This window comes from Marmota monax, unplaced genomic scaffold (assembly GCF_021218885.2).
Source record: "Marmota monax isolate L192 unplaced genomic scaffold, Marmota_monax_Labrador192_F-V1.1 WCK01_AAM20220418_F8-fsc00205, whole genome shotgun sequence".
In the NCBI taxonomy this organism is placed as follows: domain Eukaryota; kingdom Metazoa; phylum Chordata; class Mammalia; order Rodentia; family Sciuridae; genus Marmota; species Marmota monax.
The window spans coordinates 683,306-702,903 of record NW_026692417.1 but is presented as its reverse complement, the minus strand read 5'-3'; the positions used below and the strand labels follow the sequence as shown (position 1 = coordinate 702,903).

The 19,598-nt window shown below is 40.7% G+C and overlaps 1 pseudogene; it reads right to left on the bottom strand.

Moving 5' to 3' along the window:
• Window positions 1-3,438: 3,438 nt before the first annotated feature.
• Window positions 3,439-4,568, bottom strand: LOC124091598 (keratin-associated protein 4-2-like; annotated as a pseudogene).
• Between the last annotated feature and the right edge of the window lie 15,030 nt (window positions 4,569-19,598).

The following is a 19,598-nucleotide window of genomic DNA, read 5'->3' as shown; positions in this document are numbered from 1 at the left end:
AAACAGAACAAAACATTAAACACAGAGAGAAATAAATCTTAAGAAACCACACACAGACTATATGGGATGTTCCTGGGGGACACTTCCTACATAAGATAATTGCACAGGCCAATGTTACAAAGTACGTAAGAAATAATCGATCATGGGTTCACAGTTAATATAGAGAAAGGGAATGTAACTCCCAGGCACTGAGATAACGGAAGATTCTGAAAGATGCTATAAATTAATTGATTTAAAAGGCAAAGATAAATATAGAAATAATATTTAAGAAATTGAATATATGGAAAACAACAAATTTAGAAAAGTATGTCATGGAATTACCTTTGTTGCGATCATCAGTCCTTCAATATCACCTTGCCTCTATATGACATTTATCTCTGCCTGAAGAAAGAAAATGACTTTATTTCACTGTCATTTCTATTTCTCTGGGTATTTGAGTCTATACTGGTAGTGTTTTTCCACCCCCAGCATTTTGAAGCTGTCTCTTCATCAGTTGGAGTTCAGATTTACTCTTATTTTTGGTAAAATATGTGTTGTTTTTCCTCCTTGCAGGCTTGCTTTATTTGTTTGTCTCTAATATAGTCCATATTTAAGGTATAGAACATGATATTTTGTACAAGTTAATCAACATCTTCACTCCCTCCCAGGGATGTGTGGGGACACTCCACAGCCGCGTTCTTAGTAAGTTTCTAAGACATAGTACTGTTAACTATAGTCACCACGATGGATATTAGATACCTAACATTATTCCTCCTATATAACTGCAATTTTGTACACTTTGACCAATATCTCCCCATTTTTTTCACCAACTTCCTGCGTCTAGTAACCAACATTCTATTTTCTGCTCCTATAAATTTCACTTTTTTAGGTTCATCCCAGGGATGCAAGTTTGATTCAACATATGGGAATCAATAAATGTAATTCACCACATCAATAGAAAAGGATCACATGATTATCTATCAGATGCAGAAAAAGCCTTTGACACAATACGCATCCATTCATGTTTAAAACGCCAGAAACACTAAGGATAGAAGAAACATACTTCAACCTTGTAAAGGCTATATCTAGCAAACCCAAAACCAACATCATTCTCAGTGGAGAAAACAAATGAAGGCATTCCTCTAAAAAGAGAAACAAGACAGTGAAGCCCACTTTCACTACTTGTATTTCAACAGAATCCTAGCCAGAGTAATTAGGCAAGAGAAGAAAATTAAAGGGATACAAATAGGAAAAGAGAATCTCAAACTATCTCTATTTGCTGATGATATAGCCCCCAAAACTATATATTTAGAAGACCTAAAACTTGTCACCAGAAGAATTCTAGAACTCATAAATGAATTCAGCAAAGTATCAGGACACAAAATCAACACCCATAAATCCTATACTCCAATGATGAATCTGCTGGAAAAGAGATTAGGAAAACTATCCCACTCAAAATAGTCCAAAAAAAAAATACTTGGGAATCAATCTAATGAAAGAGGTGAAGGGCCTCTGTAATGAAAAGTATAGAACAGTAAAGAAAGAAATTGAAACAAACAAGGAAGGGCCGAATGGAGGGATAAAGCAAATAAGAGGAGTGGAATCTTAGGGAAGATATGCTTTCAAAGATGAAGGAAGATTTGCTGCTTGACCTTGCTTCTCCTACCCCTAAGAAAATTAAATAAAATATTTGTTATTCTTCAATGCTTTTGGAACATCAATATATTTTTTTTCTCTCAATTCATAACATGTTGGGATTGACTTCATGGTGAGAGCAGGAATTGGAAAGCTTTATTTAATTGTGTTTTGTATATAATATCCCAGTTAACTGGGAACAATGATTAACACAGCAACAGACACCAGAAAATGTCATTTTTTAATGCCAGGAAAGTGGAAATTTACTTAAAAGCAACAACAAGAAGATACAGAGATGTCACTATAAAGGAAATAGAAGATAACAAAATGAGACTTCCAGAACTGAAGGTTTAACACACACCTCTTTAAATTTTCTGTATTATATGCGTTTGTGTCAATTTCAAACTGAATTAGCTAAAACAATAAAATATCATTGGTGGTATCTATGTCCTAAAGAAAGGGTCCTGAGCTAGAAACACTAAACTTTGGCCACTGAAAATTAAAAGAATGATGATTAGCTGTACTCTTTTTTAAAAAAAAAAAAACTTCTTTAAAATATTTTTTTCTTTTAGTTGTAGTTGGACACAATACCTTTATTTTATTTATTTATTTTTATGTGATGCTGAGGATCGAACCCAGTGCTTCACACGTGCTAGGTGAGTCCTGTACCACTGAGCTACAACCCCAGTGCCTATCTATACTCTTTATATCACTCTAATATCAAAACAAACTGTTAAAGAGAAAGGTCTGTCATTCTCAAGCTAGTGTGAGTGCACAACGAAGGTGTCCTACACCACTGACCTGCTCTGTTCTTCAGGAAATTGTCCTCAGATATAGATGCTGTTTCCTCTGGATCTTTCTGCCCTGTGTATGCCCTTTGTCCTGCCCTGGGTAGTCCATGGATAGTGACAGCTGAGAAAGAGTGCTGAGGACCAGCCATCTCACATCTTGGAGAGGTAGCGCTGTGTTGTCACTTTCTAGAGCTTTAGAAGGGTCAGATGACGGTGAATTTAATCATATTTTGGCTGAGGTGTTTCTATTTGCTTAATTCAGATGCTTAACTTGCTTCCCACAATATCTTCTCTATTTCGACTGAAACCCTTCCTTTATTAAATTTTCTTGAAAAAAAAAATAGCTGTTTCAGGATGTGCTTTCAGTGAATCCCAGTTAATGTCCACATCACAGAGTGGCACGTCCTTATACACAGCCTCAGGTGGTAGCCCCTTTAGAATAAGAGTTACTAGTGTGGTATTATTATTGCCTATACCTCAGATCCAGTGATATAGTGGGGGCAAAAGGCATCCAAAATGACCATTCTAAAAGAAACTACTAGAAAATTAGAAATAAACATTGAGTTGTTCAGAAGATTTGCCAGATTGGTGGACAGTTGACCAAGAGTTCACCTTGACAACCTGGCAAGCGTGCATCTGTGTGAAATGGGGTCAAGGGCACCCACACTGATAAGATGCACACGGGAGTCCTAGTCTGGGTGATCTTGCCACCAGACCCAGATAAAGGAGTTTGAAAGAAAATAGGTTGGTTGGGAAACGACCCCAGGAAGCACTGTAGGGGACTTGGGAAGTGATGGGGGAAGTGACAGAAGGCAGGAGAGAGTACTGAGTAGAACACCCTGGAGGCAGCTAAGGTCCAATCCCACAGAGGACCTCAGGGTGACTGGTAGGATGCACCCGAGGGGAAGTGAGCAGGAGCATTTGTGCTCCAATTCCCATTCACTGATTGACCTCTGTGTCTGGGTGCTTGAACCTTCCTGCCCAGAGCTTGCTCTTCATCCAGAGAAAGTCCTCAGGCAGGAAGAGTCAGGGGCTTGCTTTCCAAACCACCTTCCTCCATGAGCAGGAGAAATGTTTAAAGAGCAGACATGGAGTGTCTTCAGTTGTATGCCGTGGTCTCTGGCTCTTTAGAAAGGAGCGACCATCAAAGTGTGAAAGGAGGACAAACATTCCAGAAGGAAAAATAAAGAGACACAATACCTTTATGTTTGGGTGCCAATAAAATTCAGGTTTATTTAAGATGTAGGATTATCACCACATGAGAAAACATGGCATAGAGAAATCATTTCCATGGGGGTAACATTAGAGTTGACAGAACAGAGAGAAAACTCAAACCTGTTTTCACTTGGGAGAGATGTTATCTCATGGAGAAAGGGGCAGTATATCTGAAGGGCAAACCAATCTTAAAAGCAGTTGGAACTAATGCTTACAATTGGCCTGAGGATAGGGTGCACAGAGAGACTCCATCAAAAATATTGGTTGATGAAGAAGAGGAGGGGCCCGGTCAGGGTGCACCCAACAGCAAGATCCACCAAAGCAGGTTGGTCAGCCACAGGTGGTCTACCAGAGGGCTGGCCACAGCTGGAGATGCAGCAGGAGGGCCTACAGTAGCTGGACACACAGCACCCTGGACTGCTGGCAGCACACAGACTAGCAGCAGCAGCTTGGGCGGCAGCAGGTGGTCCTGCAGCAGGTGGTCTGGAGGCAGGTGGGGCGACAGCAGCAGGAGCCACAGCCACTGGACCCTCCACAGCAAGGGCTGCAGCAGCTGGAGCCACAGCAGCTAGGGCGGCAGCAGGTGGTCCTGCAACAGGTGGTCTGGAGGCAGGTGGGGCGACAGCAGCAGGAGCCAAAGCCACTGGAACCTCCTCAGCTACTGGAGCCACCACAGCAGGGGCTGCAGCAGCTGGACCCACAGCAGCTGGGGCGGCAGCAGGTGGTCCTGCAGCAGGTGGTCCTACAGCAGATGGGCTGGCAGCAGCAGGAGCCACAGCCACTGGAGCCACAGCCACTGGAACCACCACAGCAGGGGCTGCAGCAGCTGGAGCCACAGCAGCTGGGGCGGCAGCAAGTGGTTCTGCAGCAGATGGTCTGGCAGCACCTGGGCTGGCAGCAGCCACAGCCCTGGCCAGAGCTGCAGGAGTCACAACAGGAGTTGCACATGGTGTCAGAGACTGGAGGTTCTGGGGGTGTTTCCAGGAAGGTGGGCTTCAAAGGTTTGGAGGTCTCTCTGACCCAGTCCCCTTTTATACCCTGCTAAGGAGCTGCTGTCTTCATATGCAACAGCCTTTCCTTGTCATTGTTTGTGTTAGTAAATGGGCTATTATCAAATTAAGCCTGTTTATTTTTGTTTACACCTTCAGATTGATTGGAAAACATCATTTCCTTTTCCTGATGTGTTAGGTTTCATTCTTTAGCTCTTTTGAAATCATCTTTGAAGTGTGTTTCTTGCTCGAGCTTCTTCAAAGACACGTTCTGGGTGTCACTCTCTCCCTGTCCTGGAGGCTTCAGTATCAGTTTGTGTAGAACTTCATTTCAGCCTTTGGATAATAATGACCTTAGAGTCCCATAATTCTTTTTGGGGACACAGAAGGATAAAGGTGGATTATAGTCTGATGGCTTATTCATTATGGGTCTGTTGGGAAACGAAGATTTAGAGATGCAAAATAGACCACTGGCATGAGAACAGAAAGTCTGTAAGGACAGGTTCCCATCCCCCACTGTCAATCATGACCTCTTTCCTAGATCTTTTCTCGGGATCCACAGATCGTTTGTAACAGAACAGGTGAAAGCCTTAGTGCTGAAACTGGATATTTTTTTTTTCCCATGAAGTAAACCTTCAAAAATTATTTTTAGGGTCTCTTAGGGAAGTTGACTGTACACATCAGCTACACCCTCAACTCTCCTGGTGGTGGAGAAGTGTTCTCTTCTGTTTTTGACTTCCTGTCTTTGTGGTTTTAACAGGTCCTATTGACTAATTTCTGTTTCCAGAACACACTTGCCAACTTAATTTAGATACTGAGAGTCCTGGCCCCTTATGTAACTGCCTCGCTCTCCCTGGATTCTGAAGGTGTATTGTAGTGTGCTTTGTCAGTATTGAGGTTTTTGATTGGATTTTATTATTTAGTCTTTATTTTCCCAAAAGCCAACAAACCAAAAGAAAATCAGAGAGTTCAAGCAAACATGTAGATCAATGGATTTCAGCTGACACTTATTCATAATGAAGATGGAGTAAAATCTTAAAGAGCTCAAAATTGCAAATACAAATGGCTAAGGTGACTGATGTTCCTAGGAAGGGGAAATTGGGGAATGATATTGGGCAATGTTTTTGTTATATTGTATACACATGAAAAAATATATAACAATGAATCCCATCATCATGTATAATTGAAATGTATCAATGAAAAATATGGAAAAACGAAACGCTGCCAGTACATCAGTTGGTCCCCTGTGGATCAAGAAACAGCTGGATAAAGATTAGTTGGTACCTATATGATGGCATCCTTACGTGTCTTTATTAATTCTTAATTACATTCATTTGAAGAATAAGACCCTCGACATATTTCCATCATGTTAGCTTGCTTAGCAAATACCTAATTTACTGGTTCATATTTTTAAGGGATGTGTTGGGAAGATGGGAGAATGTGAAATATTTAAATATTTCAATATTCTGAGTGGAGAAATATTTTACTGAATTTGCTGTGCAAGAGGGACAGAGGGAAAAAATTAAGACAACAAAGAAAGATGTTTTGATTACCAAGGGAAAGGTCTCTATATAAATTTGAGAAATCTAACAAAATCTTTTCACCACAGCTGAAAAGGGGGCGCACATCACACTCATAGACCAAAGTATAGGTATTTACAGTCCCTAAATTGATAGTTCTCACAGCTGGCTGCATACTGGAGTCACCCAGGGAGTGTTAAACACTGCCAATGCTCCTTCCCTTTCCATTTTCCTTTTTCTATTTTGATTTAATTGTTCTTGGGCAGGGTCTGGACTTTGGAAGCTTTTCATGCTCTTCAGGTTTTCCTGATGAGCAGCAAAGCTGAGACCCTGCTCCTTAAATTGCCTGTATTTCATCCATGTGTTTCAGTTTCAATTGAGAACACTTGCAAAAAATAATTTTAATGATGGCATCTAAATTATAGAGAAAATGATCCTGAATTGGAAACATTGAACTTGGAGCAAGGACAGCCGACCCTCTGGTATTCCTCTTTACTGTTTCATTTCTCCTTAGCACTAAAACCAACAGACCCACATGGACCAGAATGGTCCAGCACAGCACAAAGCACAATGGAAATCCCTGTGCACAATGGGTTTCGAAGGAGGAAACCCAGAACAGGAGACGCATCACTCTAAGTACTTCTTGCTAAATTTTGCCCACAGTCTATTAAAATAGAATGAATAGTTAACATCCAGACCATACTTAAAAATTATCTAAGTTTTATCCAAACTGTACCTCTTTTATGACAGTGCAGGAGATGGAGAGTAATTTTTTTCCCTCTAACCAATTTTTCCTTGTCTTTTTAGAGTGCAATGGGCAGAAGAACAAAAACTGAATTAGAGCAAATTTTATTCCATGCTTTTATCACTATGTCAAAATGAATCCTACTGTTATGTATAACTAAAAAGAAGTAATAAAAAAGAATTAAGAAAACACTAATAAAGGAATTTGAATGAGGTGGACCTAACTGATATTTGCAAGCACCATCAAGGAACTGGGTTATGTCTGGGAGCAGAATGAATATAAAGAATATACTAACAGGAGACACATCCTGTTAGTATATTCTTTAGAGAATGGCATGCAAAGCAGACTTCTTGTCAGGTGTTACTTACATGGTATTAGGGCACAGCCTTTTTTTAATTGGTTCTTTTCAATATACATGACAGTAGAATCCATTTTGATATAATTATAGAAACAATAAATACATCATAGGTATTGTGTTCATAGCTAAAAAAGAGATGAACTATGCTGTTATTATAACATCATGATTTAAATAGAGATATGGTAGTGATGTTTAATGGATAGGAAAATTTACTCTTTTTTTTTGATACTAGGGATTGAACCCAGGGTGCTCAACCACTGAGCCACATTCCCAGGATTTTTTATATTTTATTTAGAGACAGGATCTTGCTGAGTTGCTTAGGGCCTTCCTAAATTGCTGAGGCTGGCTTTGAACTCATGATCCTCCTGACTCAGCCTCCTGAGCTGCTGGGATTAGAGGAGTGCGCCACTGTTGAGAGCCACAGCCAGGTCAAGATGGTGCCTGGCATTTTGCCAGAAGGGGCGGCTCCTGCTGCCTCGGGTGCCCGCTACTTTTGAGTTCTTGTGGAGTTTCCGTTGAGTTCTCGCGAAGTTCCCGTGAGAGTTCGAGTGGGTGGGGTTCGAGTGGGTTCGGGAATAAAGTTCGTTTCTGCTTGAATCTACAAGTGGCTCATGACCTCCCGGTTATTTGTGCCCAGCCAGATTGTGGCACGCCACCAGGTCTGTCAGGAAAATTAATATATTTTCAATTCAACTATTTTACTTTACAACTGAAATCAAGTTCCATTTAAACATTTTATAACACATACACACACACACTCACTCACACACACACATACACACACAGTATTTCCAATCTTGATAAGAAGTGGTATAGGTAATCAGAGCAATATTTAAAGTAATTGATATTGGCCAAGTTAGATTTTATAGTGTATATTGTGTGCATGTAGGAATACATAACAATAAATCCCATCAATATGTACAACTATAAAGCACCAATAAAAAATGTGGAAAAATATAGTAATTAAATATCCACCTTCCACTGATTTGGATTTCTTTATGTCCTTCAAATATCTTCATTGGTTATCTAAACTTATTTTTAATCTTTGAGAGAGCATTTCAGTTCTCCTGAATGATTAACACTCTTTATTATGAAAATCATAAATATAGTGAAAAGTATACAAGGCACATAATTATAATTATTAAGCAAGTATCTATGCCCTCAAAGTTCAAGTCCAAAAAGAAAGTAGCCATCACCAAAAAGGGCTCCTGTATGTCTTTTTTGACCCCATCCATCTCCCTCCCCACACCATGAAGAATCACTATCCTGATTTTTAAATTTATTTATTTTTTGTTCTTCTTTACACTTTACCCACCTACATATGCATTCCCAAACTATGGGGTTTAATTTTACATGACTTTTGATCTTATATAAATAGAATCTTACTCTGTCTTCTCCAATGCATTCTCGACTCCATATTATATACTAGCCAAGAATGGCAGCCTGTAAGGCAGCCCCAGTGGTCTCACCTCCTGGTGTTCATGGTGTTTGTGCTTTGAGTATGCATGATGTATCCCTAGTGTTCCGTGTGGTCAAGCCTCCGTCCCCAGGGTGGTCAAAGTGGGAGATGATGCCGACTTTGAGGGTCCATAGGAAGCTCTCAGGTCAGTGGGGGCATGTCCTCCAAAGGGATTGTGTGACCTCAGCCCTTTCTGTCTTCTTCCTAGCTGGTGGTGGGAATAGTCTGCTCTGGGATGTGCTCCCTGGCATTACCATCCAGTGCCCTCGCCAGAGGCCCTAAAGAAAGGAACCTCCAGAATGGTCAGCAAAATGAGACTTTACTCTTTGTAGTGAACTTACTCAGGTGAAGCTGACTAATACGGTGGTCTGAGTAGTCGCCTCCCCTGACTGAACTTACTTCTAATCAACAGCGTATGGCAGCATCCAGTGATTAAGTTAGAAGAGACCTGACTTTCCTCTAGCTAGCCCATCTTCTCTTACAGACTCTCCCTCTGTCACTGGCTTTGATGAATCCAACTGCTGTGTGGGAGTGATGCACTTGGGAAGGAGCTGAGGACGGCCCCGAGGCTTCCATTCCCATAGCCTCCAGGAATACCCTCAGCAACCACAGGAGTGAACTGAGCAGTTGATCCTTCTGAATCAGGTCGTCACATGAGACCCCAGTGTGAGATAACTTCTTGATTGAGGCCTTGTAAACACTATAAAGTGGAGAATGCAGCCAAGCTATTGTTGATGCACAAAAACTGTGCGATAATAAACGTATTTTAAGGTCCTAAGTTTTAAGATACTTGCACGAAAATGGACAGCTCATCCAGATTTATCTGTTTCTGCACAACCCACAGAAGAAACAGAAAAGCTAAAGGTTGGATAAAGGGGGATAGACTAGAATATATCTAATCACAAGGCCTGAAAACCCAACAGGCTGACTGTGTTCCCAGGTGAGACTCTGTTTACTAACACCGCAAGGCAAGACCAAGCAAAAAGGTCACTGAGCATTATCAGTGACAAATTCAGTCGCCTTTTCTCTAAAATGGGAGCTTGTGGTAAGAATTACAGTTCTAGAACTGAGCACCTCAAGGATAATGGGAATTGTTAAGATTAAAGAATAGCAAAGATGAGAGGGAGACATTTAAATGCAAGAATTAACATGGAGATAGCCATGGGATGGGCCACAAATTAGGAGTGGCAACTGGGGCAGAAGAGTATTTAACTTATAGGGATCCATGAATAGGAATAACAGAATAAGCATTGCCTCACAATAGGATACGGGAGGCCCAAAATAGTATAGTCATAATTGTAGGCTCTGAGGATCAGAATCTCTATTAGAGCATATGTATGTGTATATGTAAATTTAAAAGAGGTTAAGATAAAATGAACAAAGGGCTAAGGAGAGTTGTTCCAATGGAAAGCAAGACTGGCATCGTATAGAGTTGTCAGACCTATGACCCATCACCTGAACAGAGAGACCAATCCTTCAGGAGAAGGGACCACGGCAAACATACATTAGCTCTAAAATCGACCTGTATTCCATTTGCTAAGATACCTTCAGCAATCTATTCGGGAACACCCATATATTTGGATATTTCCAGATAGCAAAGTATAATTGATACTGACAACTGGAATCCAAAATGCCAACATGGTGCCCATTAGAATACGGCTGTGATGGTCAGAAAATAATTGGAGTCTTGGACCAGATGAGTGTCACATTTTGTCCACCGAGTCCACAGAAATATCTGGTGGTCATTTAACCTGTTCACAAACAAAAACCCCAGCACATTCTTTCCTTGAACTACAGAGTAAGAATATTATAGTAGAAAAGGCCAGACGAAAACCCTAGGTACAGCCCAACCCTCGATACCATCCCACAGGAAAGCTAGTCAATAAAAATTAGAGCTTAGAGCCACCATCAAAAATTTAAATAATGACCGGGCATTGAAACCCATATTATTTTCAGAGAATTCACTAGTTCAGGATCCACAAAGATTAGATGCCTCATCATTGCTGACAGTGCATGACCACAAGACTTGTCAAATAAAAGATTCACTTGAAGCTGATGTGCTGGATGTAGAGTCCTGGCTACAGTATGGTCTCTGGAATGGGCTATGTGGGAACTGAATTTGAAAATAAAACCTTCAGGATTCCTAAGGAAGGAGAGGCAGGAGTGGATCCAGGTCACATGGAACCAACATCAGAGTCAACTCCCTGCCTTGACCCAGGGCTAGGTAAATCTTCTTGGACCCAGTGCAGTTCAAAATGAAGTGGGCATTCTAGACACTGCACAGAACACCATACTGATCTGTGATATTGAAGACATCAGGTTAGTCACGTCTGATGTACAAGAAACATAAATACCAAAGACACCTCATAAGATGCCCTTGAAGATGGGAGATAAATTCAACAAAGCATTCAAGGATTGCCACATTCAAGAGTTCCAGCTGGAGACAATGCCAGGACATTCTCATCTGGATACCTAACTGTTGAGAGCCACAGCCGAAGGGGCCCCAGCAAACTTCCAGCTGCCAGCAAACTTCCAGCTGCCGGCTGATGATTGGCTCACAGCGGCCCCAGCAACATCTAGCTGATTGGCTCCTCGGTCCCAGCAACATCTACCTGATTGGCTCCTCTGCGGTGATGCTCATTGGGCTGTTTCCCTGCCCTTTCAGACCACGGAGCTGCTCATTGGGGGACTTTTTTGGCTCCGCCCACGTGACCCAGCCAATCAGCCTCAAGAGCAGGAGGATTGTGGGAGGTGGAGAGAAGCTTGTGTGGGAGAGAGAGGCTTGTGGAAAGCCGGTGGTGGCAGTTGAGGCTCTGAGGGTTTTTCCTGAGAGGCTGTTTTGTTTGGCGTGTGTGGTTCTAAAAATAAAGTTAGTTTCTTTTGACAAGTGGCTCCTGATTGTGCCCAGCCAGACTGCGGCATTTGGTGGCTCGCAAGGGGATCGACTGAGGGTAAGTGAACTGCTCACCCCTGAGGGCAGGGCGAGAGGATGGGTAGCCATTTTAAGATTCTTCTTTTGTTATTTTGTTTCACTTTTGTTTTAAGTTGCCTGTCCCTGGAGATGTGTAAGATGGAAGAAAAACCGCTCACATCTGAGGAACAGATAGGGAGAAAGGACGGATGGACATTTCAGGAGGCTATTATAATGATTTTGTGTTGTTCCAATTTTGTTTCACTCAGTTTCAGTTTTGTTAGGCGTTATCTTGTTGGGTTGTATTATAGTAGAAATACGGGATCAGAAATTAGTAAAAAGCAAACTGAAAGAGTGTAAACTAAATTGTTAGAGGAAGGAGGCATCTCAGTAAAATCAAGAACAATCAGGGCATATGTTGATACAATACAAAAATGTAGCCCATGGCTTTTTAAGGAGGAGTTGTTAAATATATCACAATGGAACCATCATGGTGAAGATTTAAAAAGAATAGAAAAGAAAAGCCCAGGGACTCTGCCAGTTGGCACATTGCCATTGTGGACATTCATATCTTGTTTGCTTAGTCCAAAGCCTTCAGTTCAGACAATGGTAGAGGAAGGAGAAGACATATTGATTCAAGTAAAAGAGAAGGTCTCTCAAGTTAGTCAGACAAAGGAAAAGATTCAAGTAAAAGAGAAGGCCTCTCAAGCTAGTCAGACAGAGAAAGAAAGTGTAAAACAGAAAAAGCCATCAGGGGGAAAGTTACAACAGGAGACTGCTACTAACACCTTTCTATCACCAGAGGACGTAAGTGTCCAACTAACAAGGCCACCTCCATATGCTGGGAGGTCCCCAACCCCTGCAGTTGATAGTTGGGATCCTGAGACAAGATCTCAAATATTAACATGCCCTGTATTTGAGGCAGGAGGGCAGCGATTTTACCAAGTTTTAAATTTCAAAACAGTGAAGCAGCTAAAAGAGGCTGTAACAACCTATGGTCCTCAAGCACCCTTCACTGTAAGCATGGTCGAATCCATTAACAACTTGAACATGACGCCAGCAGATTGGGCTAATATGTGTAAAGCTGTCCTAAATGGAGGACAATACCTGTTATGGAAGGTTGCCAATGAGGAATTTTGCAAGGAGACGGCTAGGCGAAATGCAGCAGCTGGTTATCCTCAGAGAAATCTAGATATGTTGTTAGGAAAGGGACCTTATGAGGATCAGCAGCAACAAATTGCATATGATCCTGGCGTATACGCACAAATTGCTGCAGATGCAATTAAGGCATGGAAGACTTTACAAGGACATGGAGGTTTACAAGGTCAATTATCTAAGGTAATACAAGGAGCTAATGAACCTTATGCTGAATTTGTAGATAGGCTTATTCAAACAGCTACCAGAGTTTTTGGGAATACAGAACAAGCAATGCCATTACTAAAACACCTGGCTTATGAGCAAGCGAATCGTTGGTGCAGAGATATCATTAGACCATGGAAACATGAAGATTTAAACACTTATATTAAATTATGTAGAGACATTAATGAACAAGAGCAAGTCGTGGCAGCTGCAGTAAAACAGGCTTTAGATGCCAGAGACATTAATGAACAAGGGCAAATTGTGGCAGCTGCAGTAAAACAGGCTTTAGATGCCAGGCCAAGAACATGCTACAATTGTGAACAAACAGGACATTTTAAAAGGAATTGCCCCATTGGAGGAGGGTTTAACAAAACTAGGTATCAAAGGAGTAGAATACCAGGTATTTGCCCACGATGCCGTAGAGGGAGACATTGGGCTAATGAATGCCGTTCTCAAACCACCATAGAGGGTACTCCATTATCAAAAAACGAACAAGGACCAGGTGTTTCTCCACGATATCGTGGAGAAAGGCATCAGGCTCCATTGCCAAAAAATGGACAGGGGGGCCCAATGCTCCGGGGCCCCAAACCACAAATATACGGAGCACTGGAGGAACCCAGCAACCCCATCAGGGTAGTGCCCAGGACACATTGTCCATCAGATCCCTCATCAGACAAACCAGAGGGAGCGCAGGGTTGGACATCTGCGCCTCCGCCAGAGCAGTACTAACTCCAGAGATGGGAGTTCAAATCATTCCCACAGGGGTGAAAGGACCTCTTCCCAAAGGAACAGTAGGCTTATTATTGGGACGCAGCTCTTCTACTCTAAAAGGACTTATGATAAGTCCTGGGGTAATTGATCCCGATTATGAAGGTGAAATAAAAATTATAGCCAGTTCTCCAAAGGGTATATCAGTAATTTCACCAGGAGATAGAATAGCACAGTTACTAATAATACCCAGTCTACATGATAAATTTTCCAGTCGTACTGTAGAAAGAGGTTCCAAGGGATTAGGCTCCACAGGTGTAGATTGGGCTATGCTTTCTTTAAATTTAGATTCTCGCCCCATGCTAAAACTAAATATTCAAGGACATGAATTTAATGGACTACTGGATACAGGTGCAGACCTTAGCATCATCTCTCATCAAGAATGGCCAAAACATTGGCCATTACAACAAGCCACTCAAACGCTTCGAGGCCTAGGAGTGGCGACTAATCCCCATAGAAGTGCAATGGTATTAGATTGGAAGGATCCTGAAGGATGTGAAGGAACTATACAGCCATATGTATTGGATCATCATCCCATAAATTTATGGGGATGAGATGTCCTAGATCAATTAGGTTTGACATTAACAAATAACATCAACCAAAATGCACCCACTATTATGACTAGACAAGGTTTTAGGAAAGGAAAAAGATTAGAAAAACAAGAACAAGGTATAGCATCACCAATACAAATAGATCAAGGAACAGAAAGACATGGGTTGGATTTTCAGAAAGGGCCACTGAGACAATAAAAATTACTTGGAAATCAGAAAGACCAGTATGGGTTCCTCAGTGGCCCCTGACTAAAGAAAAGATACAAGCAGCCCATGACCTGGTCAAACAACAATTAGCGGAAGGACATATACAACCTTCCATATCTCCCCATAATACTCCCATTTTTGTCATCAAAAAGAAATCTGGTAAATGGAGATTATTGTAAGATTTAAGAGCCATTAATAATGAGATGGTTATTATGGGACCTGCTCAATCAGGGATTCCTCAATTGTCTGCTTTGCCAAAAACCTGGTATGTTTTAGTTATAGATATTAAAGATTGTTTTTTTTTTCAATTTCAATTCATCCTGAGGATAGTCCACGTTTTGCATTTACTATCCCTGCACTGAATCATGAAGGTCCTGATCAGAGATATGAATGGAAAGTACTCCCTCAAGGGATGGCTAACAGCCCAACTATGTGTCAAATTTATATTAACAAAGTAATCCAGCCACTTAGAAATCAAAATCCTGAACTACAAATATTTCACTATATGGATGATGTATTATTAGCACACAAAGTTAAAAACACATTGCTAGAATGTTATGCCACACTTACAAACTTATTAAAAAATTATAATCTAGAGATAGCAATAGATAAAGTACAATTAAATTTTCCAATTAATTATTTAGGAGTTCTATTATCCTCAACCATGGTCCGTCCACCAAAAATTCAAATACGAGTAGATCAACTCAAATCACTTAATGACTTTCAAAAGTTATTAGGAGACATAAATTGGATAAGGCCTTATTTAGGTATACCAACAGGAGAGTTGGGACCTTTATTTGATATCCTAAAAGGTCCATCAGATCCAAATTCACCCCGAATGTTAACGCCTGAAGCAAGAAAGGCATTAAAAATCATTGAAACATATATGGAAAATATGCATTTGGATAGAATTGATATAAGTTTGCCTTTATTATTTATTGTACTACCAACAAAAAATATTCCTACAGGAGTATTTTGGCAAGAAGGTCCATTATTATGGATACATTTATCTTATTCTCCTAACACTATTCTTACTAGGTATCCTGAGGCTGTAGGACGATTAATACTCAAAGGAATAAAAGCAGCAAAGGGAGTGTTTGGAATTTCTCCCAATAAAATTATTACTCCATATACTATGAATCAAATTGATGAGTTAGCTAATGAGTTAAATACTTGGGCAATAATCATGTGCAAATCTAATGTTTCATTTGATAACCACTTACCATGTAATCCTTTATTGTCTTTTTGGTCATCGCATCCTGTAATTTTTCCAAAAATGACAAGAAAAACCCCTATCATGAATGCTCCAAATATATTCACTGATGGGTCAAATAATGGTACAGCAGCAGTAGTTACCCCTGATCAAACTTTTACATTTTTAGTACCCAAACAATCAGCTCAAAAGGTAGAGCTTAATGCAGTTTTACAAGCTTTTGTGATGTTTAAAGATTCTGTATTTAATTTATTTTCTGATAGTCAGTATGTAGTTAATGCTATAGTATCTCTTGAAGATGCTGGTAGGATTTCCCCTTCTTCTACTGTTTTCTCTTTGCTTTCCACTATACAAAGTCTAATCTGGGACAGAAAAGATCCATTCTTTATAGGACATATCAGAGCACATACAGGATTGCCTGGAGCCCTTAGTTTGGGCAATGATTTAGCAGATAAAACTACACATGACATACATATTTTCTCTACACTAGAAGAAGCTATAAATTTTCATAATAGGTTCCATGTCAATGCTAATACTTTACAAAAGCATTTTAAAATAACTAAGGAACAAGCTAGACAAATAATAAAACAATGTCAAAATTGTGTGACCTTTTTACCACAAGTTAATCTTGGAGTCAATCCTAGAGGATTGATACCTAACCATATTTGGCAGATGGACGTCACACACTTGCCACAATTTGGAAAATTAAAATATTTGCATGTTACAGTTGATAGTTCTTCTGGATTTTTGATGGGCTCCCTTCATGCTGGAGAAAAAAACTAAAGATGTTATAGCTCATTGCTTACAAAATTTTGCCACTGTGGGTGTTCCAAAACAGTTAAAAACAGATAATGCCCCTGGTTATACTTCTACCTCTTTTAAACAATTTTGCTCAACATTTGGCATTACTCATATAACAGGAATCCCATACAATCCACAGGGACAAGGCATAGTTGAAAGAGCTCATCAAACTATTAAAATGTACTTATTAAAGCAAAAAGAAGGAATTGGGAAGGGGTATATATTCCCCAAAGATAAACTTAAAATAACCCTTTTTACTCTAAACTTTTTAAATTTGGATTCATCAGGACTTAGTGCTGCGGAAAGGCATATGTGTCCAAAAAATGTGCATAAGCCCAAGGTACTTTGGAAGGATATTCTAACAGGACAATGGAAAGGTCCTGACCCAGTAATTGTCTGGAGTCGGGGTTCTGTTTGTGTGTTTCTACAGGGAGAACAGCAGCCAATTTGGATTCTAGAGAGATTAACCAAGGTCCTGACCCAGTGATTGTCTGGAGTCGGGGGTCTGTTTATGTGTTTCCACAGGGAGAACAGCAGCTGATTTGGATTCCAGAAAGATTAACTAAAGCGATTTCTACAGACCAAAAAGAAGATGATTTGGCTCAAATCCATAACCACTGATATCCAAAACTCCAGTTTGGCTATTCTTACATCTGCAACAGAACCAGGATGCTTTTTTCAATATCTATTTTATTATTGCCCTTTGCCATATCATGAAGTTCTATTTTGTTTTTTGAGCTCATACAGACCTAGGTTAATGTTTTGCTGATCAGTTCTATTTTTTGACTATAGAGTTTTTAAACATTGCAATGGAGATTTCACCTGTAAAAAGTTATAAGGCCTTTACTATAATGTTATGTGTTGTATGTATTATATTATGTGTGCACACTTGTGTTTTGTGTTATATGTTTGAATGTACGTATGTCCATATATCATATATGATGAGCGCTCATGATAAAATGGATCCAAATATTTTTTTTCACGTGATTTATATGGTTTAATTTAAATTGGGTAAACAACTGTTGAGGATTGTTTTAATATGTAAACAAAAAAGAAGGTTAACAGATCTGTTTGTTTACTTTCACCTTTCCTTTTCATTATATTTAATAATTCTCTTAAAGATAATGTAAATTGTTAAGAAAATTGTTTTCTTTTAGTGCCTTCTGTAATGTTACATAATTTTTTCTTTAGCCATTATTGCCAGAATTCCTATCTTCATCCCAGTGCCAGTGAAGACAATGTAAATTGTTAAGAAACTTGTTTTCTTTTAGTGCCTTCTGTAATGTTACATAATTTTTTCTTTAGCCATTATTGCCAGAATTCCTATCTTCATCCCAGTGCTGGTGAAGTCAAAGATAAAACCAATCTACAGCTTCTACAATAGCCATCACTGAACTGCTTGCAGAACTTGCCTGGACACATTGTGAGCTCACCTGTATGCATTGTGAACTATCTGTTGGTGCAGGGACTTGTGGTAGTGTTGGGGTATTTTTGCTGATGATGTCATTGGTGGTACAATTTTTCCAAAAGGAGCCGTCAATTGGCTTGGTATATCTTCCTCCCTTCTGCTTGTCATGATCGTCCAGCTAAAATTTGGGGGCCAACAGAGGTGAGGCAAAGAACCTCACCCCCCCACTGGTACAAAGACCTTCCACAGGTGTGGCTGTATACTGGACCGGTAGTCAGTGACGGGTAAGATCCAATTGCAATGGTACCAACCTAAGGACCATATGTACTATTGGACAACCTAAGGCAGGCACGGTCCCTAAGCCACATGCTTGTTGTTTAAACAGAGAGGGGGAGATGTTGAGAGCCACAGCCGAAGGGGCCCCAGCAAACTTCCAGCTGCCAGCAAACTTCCAGCTGCCGGCTGATGATTGGCTCACAGCGGCCCCAGCAATATCTAGCTGATTGGCTCCTAGGCCCCAGCAACATCTAGCTGATTGGCTCCTCTGCGGTGATGCTCATTGGCTGTTTCCCTGCCCTTTCAGACCACGGAGCTGCTCATTGGGGGACTTTTTTGGCTCCGCCCACGTGACCCAGCCAATCGGCCTCAAGAGCAGGAGGATTGTGGGAGGTGGAGAGAAGCTTGTGTGGGAGAGAGAGGCTTGTGGAAAGCCGGTGGTGGCAGTTGAGGCTCTGAGGGTTTTTCCTGAGAGGCTGTTTTGTTTGGCGTGTGTGGTTCTAAAAATAAAGTTAGTTTCTTTTGACAAGTGGCTCCTGATTGTGCCCAGCCAGACTGCGGCACCTAACCATCCATCAAGAGTCCAACACAGAGACCCTGGTAAGGTACCACCCCTGGGACATTAGTCGGTTATTTGTTTCTGAGTGAGGTTGACATCTAGTCTGGGTTAAGTGTCTGCCTTTTAGGTTTGCAGGGCCTTCTCAGTCAGCACATGGGATTGGCCCTCAAATCTATCTGATCTATGGAATCTTAAATCACTGCATCTAGGATTAACAGACCCAAACCTATAGCAAAGGATGTAGGACAATTAATATATGATCATGGAAGCCCACTGTTCCTGCATTATTCCTCACCTTCTGGAAGCAGTTGAATAGATCCTGTGATGACAGCCTCTCTTGATACCCATGGCAGAGGTGCCAGCTTGGTAATGACCTCCTCTGAGGATGGAGCCCTGTTCTTCAGGATGACGTAGACGTGTAAACCAATGACCATCATGTCGGGCTATGTCCCTAATAGTTAGAATACACTAATACAGAAAAGCAAGGCCTGGAAAGTTGTGCTGAGTCCAGCCATCTGGCCTCCAGAAGAGGCAGAGCTGTGCTTCCACTCATACTCTAGAGCTGTCTTGGAGTGGAGGAGATGGGGTAGAATTCACTGATAGCACATTTTGGCCCAGATGCTTCTATTGCTTTAACTTGCTTCCCACGGCTTCTTCTGGATTTCTCTAGAGAGCATTTCTTTGTTCAACTTTTCTTCCAAAATACTTGTTTCTAATTCCTCCTTGAGTGAATTGCACTGAGCACACAAAACAAAGATGACACCTCATTAAACACAGCTTTTTTTTTTTTTTTTTTTTTTTGGATGAGAGTAACTACCATGGTGGTTGATTCCTAGCTCTCAGATACACTAATG